Raw genomic sequence first — 11,923 nt, 5'->3', positions numbered from 1 at the left:
ACTTCAAAAAAGTTCCTCTGTGCCAGTTCACAGCCAATCCCCACTCGCTCTTCAGGTCCAGAGGTCCAGGTACCTACTGATCTGCATTTTTTCTCTGCAAATTGACCTTTTCTCAAAATTTGTATATAAACGCAACATACCATGTAGCAGGCTGAATAGTTACCCTCAAAGATGTTCATATTCTAACCCTTGGAACCTGTGAATATTTTGCCTTACATGAGGCAGAAGGGACTCTCCAAGTGTGTTTAAATTAAGGATCTTGAGGGGTGCCTGGGTGGCTCAGCCGGTTGAGCATCTGACTTCGGCTCAGGTCATGATCTTGCGGTTCCTGGGTTCGAGCCCCCTGTTGGGCTCTGTGCTGACAGCTCAGAGCCTGGAGCCTGTTTCCGATCCTCCCTCTCTGTTCCTCCCCCACTTGTGCGCAAATGCGCTCTCTCTGTCTCTCTCTCTCTCTCTCTCTGTCTCTCTCTCTCCCTGTCTCTCAAAAATAAATAAACCTTTAAAAAATTAATTAAGGATCTTGAGATAGGGAGGTTGTCCTGGATTACCTAAGTGGACCCATTGTAAGAGTCCTTTTATTTTTTTATTAAAAATTTGTTTTGATGTTTTTATTTATTTTTGAGACAGAGAGAGACAGAGCATGAGCAGGGGAGGGGCAGAGAGGGAAGGAGACACAGAATCCAAGGCAGGCTCTGGGCTCCAGGTTGTCAGCACAGAGCCCAATGCGGGGCTGGAGCTCACAGATTGTGAGATCATGACCTGAGCTGAAGTCGGACGCTTAACCGACTGAGCCACCCAGGCACCCCTGTAAGAGTCCTTTTAAGAGAAGCAAGAGGATCTGAGTCAGAGAAGGCAATGTGATGAGAGAGAGAAATTGGAAAATGCCTCACTGCTGGCTTTAAAGATAGAAGAAGGTAGGGGCACCAAGGTGGCTCAGTCAGTTAAGCCACTGACTTCGGCTCAGGTCATGATCTCATAGTTCATGAGTTCGAGCCCTGCATTGGGCCCTGCACTGACAGCTTGGGCCCTGCTTTGGATTCTCTGTCTCCCTCTCACGTGCTCTCTCTTTCTCTCAAAAGTAAATAAATCAACAACAACAACAACAAAAAGACAGAGGAAGGGACCATGAGTCAAGGAATGTAGGCAGCTTCTAGAAGCTGAAACATTCAAGGAAACAGATTCTCCCCTAGAGCCTCCAGAAGGAACACAGTACTGCTGACACCTTGATTTAAGCCTCATTTCAGTCTCATTTCAAGTTTCTGACTTCCAGAACTGTAAGATAATAAATATGTGTGGTTTTAAGCCACTAAGTTTGTGGCGATTTGTTACAGCAGCAATGACAAACTAATCCATATAATATGTAGTCTTTTCTGTCTGGTTTCTTGCACTTAACATCATATTTTTGGGGTTTATCCATGTTGTTGCCTGTATCAGCAGTTTGTTCCTTCTTATGAATAGTATTCCATTATCTGGATATATGGCATCTTTCAGTCCACTCAACAATTGATGGACATTTGGATTATTTCCCATTTTTGCCTGTTGTAAGTAATGCTACTGTGTGCATTTGTGTAAAAATCTTTGTGTGGACACACCCTTAGGTAAATGCCTAGAAGGGAAAATATTGGGCTGTATGGCTATGTTTACCTTTTAAAGAAACTGTCAAACTGCTTTCCCAAGTGATTATACAACACTCAACCAACTGAGCCACCCAGGCCCCCCTAAATCTTATGCCTATTTTCAGATTGGGTTGTCTTCTTATCACAGGGTTGTAAGAGTTTTTAAAAATATATATTCTGAGGGGCGCCTGGCTGACTGAGTCAGAAGAGCATGTGACTCTTGACCTCAGGGTTGTGAGTTCAAGCCCCACATTGGGTGTAGAGATTACTAAAAATATAAATAAATAAACTTAAAAAGAATATAGATATATATGTTCTGGAATCGAGTCCTTTATGAGATATATGGCTTGAAATTATCGTGGCTTGTTGTTTATTTTTCTTAGTAGAATCATTCGAAGAGAAGAGATTTTTAATTTTGATAAAGTCTAACTCATCGGTTCTTTTCTTTCCCATGTCATGTTTTTGGTGTCACAGCTAAGAAATCTTTTCTTTAAAAAAAAAAAAAAGTTGTTTTTGGGAATGCAAGCTGGTGCAGCTACTCTGGAGAACAATATGGAGGTTTCTCAAAAAATTAAAAATAGAACTACCCTATGACCCAGCAATTGCACTACAGGGTATTTATCCAAGGGATACAGGTGTGCTGTTTCGAAGGGGCACATGCACCTCCACGATTATAGCAGCGCTATCAACAGTGGCCAAAGTATGGAAAGAGCCCACATGTCCATCGATGGATGAATGGATAAAGAAGATGTGGTATGTATATACAATGGAGTATTACTCGGCAATCAAAAAGAATGAAATCTTGCCATTTGCAACTACGTGGATAGAACTAGAGGGTATTATGCTAATGAAATTAGTCAGAGAAAGACAAAAATCATATGACTTCACTCCTATGAGGACTTTAAGGGACAAAACAGATGAACATAAGGGAAGGGAAACAAAAATAATATAAATACAGGGAGGGGGACAAAGCATAAGAGACTCATAAATATGGAGAACAAACAGAGGGTTACTGGTGGAGGTGTGGGAGGGGGGATGGGCTAAATGGGTAAGGGGCATTAAGGAATCTACTCCTGAAATCATTGCTGCACTGTATGCTAACTAATTTGGATGTAAATTAAAAAAAATATATATATATATATACATATATATAAATTTTGTTTTAATGTTTATTTATTTTTGAACAGAGAGACAGAGCATAAGCAGGGGAGGGGCAGAGAGAGACAGAGACACAGAATCCGAAGCAGGTTCCAGGCTCTGAGCTGTCAGCACACAGCCCGATGCGGGGCTGGAACTCATGAACCATGAGATCATAACCTGAGCCGAAGTCAGACACTCAACCAACTGGGCCACCCAGGCACCCCAAAGAAATCTTTTCTTAATCCAAGGTCCTTACCCAAATAGTTTCTTCTATGTTTCTTCTAAAAGTATTTCAGCTCTCACATTGAGGTCTGTGATTCATTAATTTTTGTGTATGGGTAAAGTAAGGATTTAACTTTTTAAAAAAATGTTTTATTTATTTTTTGAGAGAGAGAGAGAGAGAGTGTGTGTGTGTGTGTGTGTGTGTGTGTGTGTATGAGTGAGGGAGGGGCAAGGAGAGAGGGGAACAGAGGATCCAAAAAGGGGGCTCCGTGCTGACAGGATGACAGCAGCAAGTCGGATGTAGGGCTTGAACTCACAAACTGTGAGATCATGACATAAGCCGAAGTCGGACACTCAAGCAGCTGAGACCCCATTGCCCCCCACTTTTTTTGGCTTATAATAACCACTGTTTCCATGATCATTTGTTAAAAAGATATTGCTTCCCTATTGAATTGACTTAATGAAAGATCACATTTGTGAGAGTTTATTTTTTGACTTTCTATTCTGTTCCATTGATCTATATGCCTATCCTCATGCCAGTTCTATACTTTCTTGGCTATTTTAGCTTTATAGTTAAAAATAGTAGTGTAAGTTGTTCAACTTTGTTCTTTTTCAAAATTGTTTTGGTTATCTTGATCCTTTGCATTTCTACATAAATTTTAGTATTAGCTTGTCAATTTCTACAAAAAAAGAAAAACAACAAAACAAAACAAAACAAAACCACCTGCTGAAATTTTCCCAGGTATTGCATTGAACCTATAGATCAGTTTGGGGAGAACTGGCATCTTAATATTAGTTTTCTAACCATGACATGGCCATGACACGTCACTCCATTTATTCAGGTCTTCTTTAACTTATTTTAGCAATTTTTTAAGGTTATTTATTTATTTTGAAAGGGAGGGAGGGGCAGAGAGAGAGAGAGGAGAGAGAGAGAGAATCCTAAGCAGGCTCCGCATTGTCAGTATGGAGCCCAGAGTAAGGCTTGATCCTAGGAAACGTGAGATCATGACCTGAGCTGAATCAAGAGCCAGATGCTTAACTGACTGAGCCAGCCAGGCCCCCTTAGCAATGTTTTTATTGATTGTGAATTGCAGAAACACACCAGGTTTGACAACTTCGAGGAGGGCTCATAGGATTCAGCACATAGTCATTCTATATTGTTACATTATATCATTATGGTAGTAAAGGGATACAAAATAAAATCAGCAAAGAGAAAAGGCCCTTGGGGAAAAGTTTGGGGGAGACCAGCCTCCAGCTTCCAGGGCCCTCTCTCAGTGTAGTCACACAAGAGGCATTTAATTGTCTCCATGAGCGGTGACAAGAGTGTGTGAAATGTTGGCAACCAGGGAAACTCATTAGAGACTTTTATCCTCTTATCTGGAGTTTATATTTCTTTTCTAAGGCTGCTGTAACAAATTGATACAAACTAGGTGGCTTTAAACAACAGAAATTTATTGTCTTACATTTTGGTAGGCAGAAGTCAGAAATCAACGTGTCAGCTGGTTTGGTTCCTTCTGGAGACTGTGAGAAAGAGTGTGTTCCAGGCCTCTCTGCTAACTGCCGATTGCTACGTGCAAATCTGATTGGCTTGTAGATGTATCATGCTAATCTCTGTCTTTATGTCACTTTGTCCTCTGTGTCTTCTCTCTTTCCCTGAGAAGGACACTCGTCATTGGATTTAGGACACACACCCCCATCTTGAAGCAAGGATGATCTATCTCAAGATTCTTAACTTCATTACATCTGCAAAGACCCTATTTCCACAGATCACAGTGACAGGTTTTCAGTGGATATATCTTTAGGGAGAGAGGCACCATTCAACGCATGACAGGGCTGGTCAGATAGGCAGTCTCCATCTGGTGCCTGCCCAAATTCCAGACACCCAGAAAGAAAATGGGTGTTCAGTATAAATCATATTGCTTTTTTTTTTTTTAATGTTTATTTACTTTTTGAGAGAGAGAGAGAGAGAGTGCAAGCAGGGGAGGGGTAGAGAGAGAGGGAGACACAGAATCCGAAGCAGGCTCCAGGCTCCGAGCTGTCAGCACAGAGCCCAACGCGGGGCTCGAACCCACAAGCTGCGAGATCGTGACCCAAGCCGAAGTCAGACACCCAACCGACTGAGCCACCCAGTCACCCCTGCTCTTAATCCCCATCATCTAGTTCACCCATTCCCCATCCACTTCTCCTGTGAATGGAGTTTTTTCTTAAAAATTTTCAGATTGCTTGTTGCTGGTATATAGAAATACAACTGTTACTTATACATTGATATTGTATCCTCTGACCTTGTTAAACTAGCTTATTATTTCTTTTTTTTTTTAATTTTTTTTTCAACTTTTTTTTTTTTTATTATTTATTTTTGGGACAGAGAGAGACAGAGCATGAACGGGGGAGGGGCAGAGAGAGAGGGAGACACAGAATCGGAAACAGGCTCCAGGCTCCGAGCCATCAGCCCAGAGCCCGACACGGGGCTCGAACTCACGGACCGCGAGATTGTGACCTGGCTGAAGTCGGACGCTTAACCGACTGCGCCACCCAGGCGCCCCACTAGCTTATTATTTCTAGCAGGGTGGTTCTTTTTGTAGATTCCTCATGATTTTTGTTTTTTAAAGTTTTTTTTTATTTATCGATTTTGAGAGAGAGAGAGCAAGAGCAAGAGAGAGTGTGAGAGTGGGGAAGGGGCAGAGAGAGAGGGAGAGAGAATCCCAAGCAGGTTCTGAGCTGTCAGCACAAGAGCCTGAGGCGGGGCTTGATCCCAGGAACTGTGAGATCATGACCTGAGCTGAAATCAGGAGTTGGACGCTTGACTGACTGAGCCACCCAGGCGGCCCTCCTTATGTTTTTTTTTTTTTTAAGTTTAATTATTCATTTTTGAGGCAGAGAGGGAGAGAGAGAGCGTGTGCATGCACAAGTGGGGAAGGGCAGAGAGAGAGGAAGAGAGAAAGAATCTCAAGTGGGCTCAGTGGTGCTGACAGCACAGAGCCTGATGCATGACTCAAACCCACAAACCGTGAGATCATGACCTGAGCCAAAGTTGGATGCTTATGACAGCCACCCGGGCACCCCCTCCTTATGATTTTTAAGCAGATAATCGTATCTTCTGTGAATAAAAATGATTTTGCTTCCTCTTCTAATCTGCGTTTATTTTTTTTCTTGCCTTATTGACTAGCTAGAACCTTTAGTACAATGGAGAATCATTTCAAATATTTCTTCTGTTCCTCAGTGTCCCTTCTCCTTCCAGTGTCCCATTCCATGTATGCTATACCTTTTGTGGTTGTCCCGTAGCCCTTGGATGTTCTGTTTTGTGTAGTCTTTCTCTTTGTTTTTCGGTTTTCAAGGATGCTTCTGACACACGCTCTAGCCCAGAGATTCTTTGCTCAGCCGTGTCCAGTCTAGTAGGACCACAAGAGGTATTCTCCACTCCCGCCACAGTGTGCTTTCTCTGGCATTTGTTGTTGTTCTTTCTCAGGACTCCCATCGCTCCGCTTACACTGCCCACCCGCTCCTGCACGCGGCCGACTTTACCTATTAGAGCCCTTAGTGTATTGGTCACAGCGTTTCATGGTCTCCCTCTGACCGTCCCAACATCCCTGCCACGTCTGCTTCTGTCTCTTCAAATTGTGTTTTTTGCCTTTGGATCGTGTAATTTGCCTTGGAAATTTTTCTTGATAGGCAGACATGATGTGCTGGGTCAAGTCGGCTTTTAGTAACGTGGTGGTGAGGTGTGGGGGGAGAGGAAGAATTCTAGTCCTGTGATTAGGCCTCAGTCTTCAGTGAGCCTGTGCCTCTGGACTGTGGGTGCTCCTCAGGGTTTTGTTTGTTTGTTTTCCTGTCCTTTTAGCTGGGACAGGTGTCCAGAGGGGCTGGAGGTGGGTATTTCCCTTCCCTGAGGAAAGTGAGGTTCTGGTTAAGTGGTTTTCCTTGAGGTCAGGCCTTGGTGAGCAGAACGACCAAAGGGCTCTTTTCCCTCCCCTGCAGGAAGCATCAGGGGCCTTTCCTCAGGTGTTTACTGTGGGAGCCTGGCCAAGGTCCCGGGGATAAACCCCACCATGTGGTGGGACCCCGATGACTGGATCTCCCGAGGTTTTGAACTCCGAGTTGTGCACGCTGAGCCTCCGGAGATCCATCGGTCACAGCTCCCGCGGCGGCTCCTGTTTGTGACTGTTCACTCTGGGCCATGATGGCTGGGATTTACCTGTTCTCTGTCATCTCAGGAGCAGGGCTTTGCTGTGTCCCCCTTCTCTTAGAGACCCAAGAAGAGCTGCTTTTTCATTCTGTTCAGCTTTTTACCTGTTAGGATGAATGGTAACTTCCAAGCTCCCAACATGCAGTCCTAGAAGGTAGAATTGAAGTGGCAAAAGCACACAATCTTGTCTTGTTTTCAGTCTTAGTGGAAGACTGGTAAACATTTCCCCGTTGAGTTTGATATTATAGATTTCTCCGCATGTATTTGATGGACTTGAGGAGTTGCCTATCCACTCCTAGTTGGTTCAGAGTATTTATTACGATTGGTATCAACTTTAGTCAAATGCCTTTTCTGCAGCTATTGTGACCACCCTGTGAGTTTTGTCCTCTGTTCTCTCAATAGTGTGTATGGCATTGACTGAGTTTTGTTGCTAAACCAACTTTGAATTCCAATGGGATAAGCCCCATCGATCTTGGTAGGTAACACTTTTTACTTGCTGCTGAACTTGGTTCTTCATTCATTCCTGTTGATTTGAGTGATCATCTTATGTCATGTCCATTCAGGTTGAAGAACTCCCTTTAGTATTTCTGATAAGGCAGATCTGTCAGTAATGGATATTCTTTTTCTTTTCTTTTCTTTTCTTTTCCTTATTCATTTTGAGGGAGAGACAGTGTGAGTTGGGGAGGAGCAGAGAGAGAGAGAGAGAGAGAGAGAGAGAATCCCAAGCAGCTGAGAGTGCAGAGCCTGATGTGGGGCTTGATCTCATGCCCCTGGGATCACGACTTGAGCCAAAATCAAGAGTCAGACGCTCAACCGAGCCACCCGGGTGCCCTAAGAGTTTATTTTTAAGTAATCTCTACACCCAACGTGGGGCTTGAACTCACAACCCTGAGATTCTACCGAGTGAGCCAGCTGAGTGTCCCTAGGCAGCACTCATTTTATACCAGTTTTACCTTGTCCAATTTATTGGTGAATAATTTTGCATTTGGTGTACTTACTGATAGAATTTACTTTAGTTGATCCTTCTGTGTCAGAAATACGGAAATCAGCTTGGCTCTGTTTTAGCTGTGTTGTATACACCATAAGGCAGTTTAGAAGAGAAGTCTGTTGAACAGCCATACATGTCAACCATGTCTTGTAAGCAATTACAGAAACAGGGCTGGTGGTAACTTTACGTATTTTCTCTTTGACTGTTACAGTGTTTATTTGCATATACTAATCATTTTCTTCTTTCTCCTTTCCATTCTTTTAAATATACAAGTTTTCAGAGCTTAACTTTATTATTTAGCTTTAATGTAAGAGCATGAGAGAATGCTCAAAGGGACAATGGCACAATTTGAGGAGTGATGAATGAAGCCAAGCATAGATACAGTGACGGTTGGGAACGGGCCTGTGCTCATTTGCAATGCTTATATCAGCTCTATCCCTGGGCAACCCAGGAACGTCTCTGTTACCCACCAGGCTGCGGCCACACACCCCACCCACACAGAATGAATTCCCACCTTCGGGAGGGGACCCCCTTCAAGTCATGTCCTTTCTTGAATATGGAGTCCTCTTTACTCTTTTATGATAATCCCTTGCTATCAATAATTTCATACCAAGCTTTCTCTGTTGAAGTCATTGTGTGGTTTCCGTCCGGTTATTGGACCATGACTGTTGATACAAGGCAGAAAAAAACAACAGGGGAAAGAGGCTTTGAAGTGTGCATGTGTGCATGCAGGCTTCAGCTGTGAAATAGGTCAGGGAAGCCCTCACTGAGAAGGGGCTGAATGAGTAAGATCTAGGAGGGAAGTTAGTAGGCACAGCTGTAACTAGAGGAAGGACATGTGCAAGTGGGCTATGGGAGGAGGTTATCGTAATTAGAAGCAAATAAACACGGGTAGAGTAGGGGAGACGGGATCAGATCCCGTAGGACCTTGTGAGCCACAGCAAGGACGAGGCTTTCTCCTTGTGTGAGCTGGAAGCCCCTGGGAGAGGGGTGTGATGGACTTGTTTCCATTTGATCCCTCTAGGTGTTAGGCTGATGTAAGCTGGCCTCTAGCAAAAATGCCAAAATAGAAGCAGGGAATCCATGGGGGGCTGCTGTTGTCAGTCAGGTAGGAGAAACTGGTCTTGGACCAGGGTGTGGTTGTGGAGAACTGGCCATATTTAAAAGTGGAGGCATTTGCTGATAAATCCAGTGTGGAATCTAAGAGAAGGGCCCAGGCAGACCTCAGGTACTCTGGCCTGAGCACAGGAAGAACAAGATCAGGTAGAGGGTTGCAGGCGCTTTCATAGTGGGAAAATCAGTGGAAACATCTCTGGCATTAGGCCCCTTGGCCCTGAGCCCCCCATTCTGCTGCTCAATCCATTGCACCTCCAGCTTTGGTTGTAAGGGGCCTTCATAGGCAGGGCTTGAAGGGCGTTTCTTTTCTCAATTGTAAGGCCGATGCTTTTTTTTTTAACCTCCAATTCCTGGAAGCTCACCCTACAGAACTTGCCAGATATCTGCACCGCAGAATGCTGGGGAAAAGTGTTCAGGGGAAGACGTCTCACTAGAGACATCTGCTATAAAGTAACCCAAAGGGGTACTGAGCTGTGGGCCGCGGACCTGGATGCCGGGAAGACAGGCAACTGGGGAAGCAGTGCCTGCAACCGCAGAGCAAGCCCCAGACCAAAAACCCCTTCCCCCAGAGCTCAGCGTCTCTCTTGCGCCGCCTACTGATAACGTTTAGCATAGCAAGGGCTCGGATGCACTGTCGGACGGCCTCGGTGAGTTTGGAGGGTGTGCAGCTGTATCTGGCAAGTTGGATATTCCTGACACCTGAAATAATAATTTTCGTTTTAGAGATTAGTTTGATTGGATTAAACAAATCCAAAAAATTTCAATTTGCACATATTCCAATGTGCAAAACATTGCCTCTGGAAAAAAGAGTAAGTCTGGTGGCTGCTGCTCAGGACGGAGAGGGGACCTCGGCACGGGGTACAGACGGCTGACCACTGCTCACTCTTGCTTTGGCCGTGCCCACCCCACATGTTGAGGGGTTCAGGAAACACCCAGTGGGAAAGACCTTCGAGCAGAGAGGAAGGCCTGCAGGAAACAGGGAGACCCCTGCCCCGGGTATGTGACCCTCAAATCATTTCGGGCATCTGGAGGGGTTGCTCTGTTGCTGACATGGCATTAGCAAATTCATTACCGCAAGTGCATTACCCCGAAGCAAGTTAATTACGCTTGTATATTCGCATCATTATTCAGTAGCACCCCAGAGGGAAAAGTGAAAGAAGGCCGCTCGCCACCCCACCGCGCTCCAAGGCGGTCCAACCCCCCGCGCTCGAGCTAGCCGGCGCTTCGTGGCGAGCGCGCGGCCCCGCCTCCTCCCACAACACAGCTCCGCCCACGAGCGCGACTCCGCCCGCCGCCCCGCCCCGGCGCGCACGCGCACCCCTCCGCGCCAGGCACCGCCCCCGGCGTGCGCGCGCGCTCCCGCCGCTGCCGCCATTTTGGAGCGACCCGAGCGCCGCCCGCGGCCCGAGCCGGTCCCGAGCCGCCGGCCGGCCCGCGCCGTGTCCGTGGGCGCCGTGTCCGTGGGCGCCGCGCCCGGCCGGGCCCATGTGCGTGCGGCTAGCCCCAGGTCGCCCGGGCTACGCCTCCGCCAGCGCCCTGGCCTCCACCCGGGCCTCCGAGGAGCCGCCGCGACGCCCGGCCCGCGGGGCAGGTGAGTGCGGCCGCCCGCCGACCCCGCCGTGCCCGCGCCTGCCGGTGCCCCTGAGGTGTCCACCCCGAGTGCTCACCCGCCAGTGGCCACCCCTCTGTTAGTGCACCCGCGTCTGTCCACCCCGTCAGTGTCCGCCTCCGTCAGTGTCCACTCACGGCCGTGCGCACCCTGTCAGTGTCTCCCCCCCTCCCCGTCAGTGCCCCCACGACAGTGTCCCCCCTGTCAGTGTTCCCCCCCCGTCAGTGACCCCCCACGACAGTGTCCCCCTGTCAGGTGTCCCTCCCGACACTGTCCCCCACGACAGTGTCCCCATCAGTGTCCCTCCCCCTATACTGTCTCCCTGTCAGTGTCCTCCGTCAGTGTCCCCCCAACAGTGTCCCCCCCCCGTCAGTGTTCCCCTGTCAGTGTCCTCCCTCGTCAGTGTTCCCCACAACAGTGTCCCTCCATCAGTGGTCACTCCCTGTCACTCCCCCCACCTCTTTTCTTCCCTCCCCTCATTTTTTCCCCCCAGGCGCTGTCCACCTCCACCCCCATTCTTGGTGCCCTCCCAGTCAGTGACCCCTGTATCAGTGCCCCCCCCCCCCCCAAGCGCGCTCCTCGTCTGTCAGTTCCTCCTTCCTGCCCCTAGTCCCCTCCGTCAGTGCCCTCCCCTCTGCTGCCAGTGTCCCCCATGTCAGTGCCCCCCCCAAGGAAGCATCCCCCCCTTCAGTGTCTACCCCGTGCCTGCCTGTCAAGGTCCCCCGTCAGTCCTGTCGGTGTCCCACCCACATCCTCACTGCTCCTCCTCTCTTCCCTTCAGTAGGGACCCTTACCATCAGTGCCCTGACCTGTTTCTTAGTGCCCCCCTCCCCACCTGCTGCCACCCCTCTGCCTGCTCCCCCCTCTGCCTGCTCTCCCCCCCCACCTGCCCCCACCCCGCCTGCTTCCCCCTCCTGCTTCCCCCTCCCTCTGCCGGCTCCCCCCTGCCTGCCCCCCCCACCTCCCCACCTGCTCCCCCCCCCCCCCCGCTTGCTCCCCCTCCCTCCCTCTGCCTGCTCCCTCCTCCCCACCTGCTTCCCCCACCTGCT

The 11,923-nt window shown here is 47.9% G+C and overlaps 1 protein-coding gene across 6 annotated transcripts in view; it reads left to right on the top strand.

The window, feature by feature from the left end:
• Nucleotides 1–10,627: 10,627 nt before the first annotated feature.
• The window catches only part of PPP6R2 (protein phosphatase 6 regulatory subunit 2), an 82,703-nt gene continuing 81,407 nt past the window's right edge, over nucleotides 10,628–11,923 (top strand). For 5 of the 6 annotated variants that reach the window (XM_058740898.1, XM_058740897.1, XM_058740895.1 and 2 more), the window contains exon 1: nucleotides 10,629–10,856. The gene's annotated coding sequence lies outside the window, so the exon portion shown is untranslated. Of the gene's footprint in view, nucleotides 10,857–11,923 lie in introns of all 6 variants that reach the window. The other variant, XR_009265220.1, reaches the window with a different exon arrangement.

The sequence above is a fragment of the Neofelis nebulosa genome, chromosome 8 (genome assembly GCF_028018385.1).
Source record: "Neofelis nebulosa isolate mNeoNeb1 chromosome 8, mNeoNeb1.pri, whole genome shotgun sequence".
In the NCBI taxonomy this organism is placed as follows: domain Eukaryota; kingdom Metazoa; phylum Chordata; class Mammalia; order Carnivora; family Felidae; genus Neofelis; species Neofelis nebulosa.
This window is presented reverse-complemented; position numbering and strand designations above follow the sequence as displayed.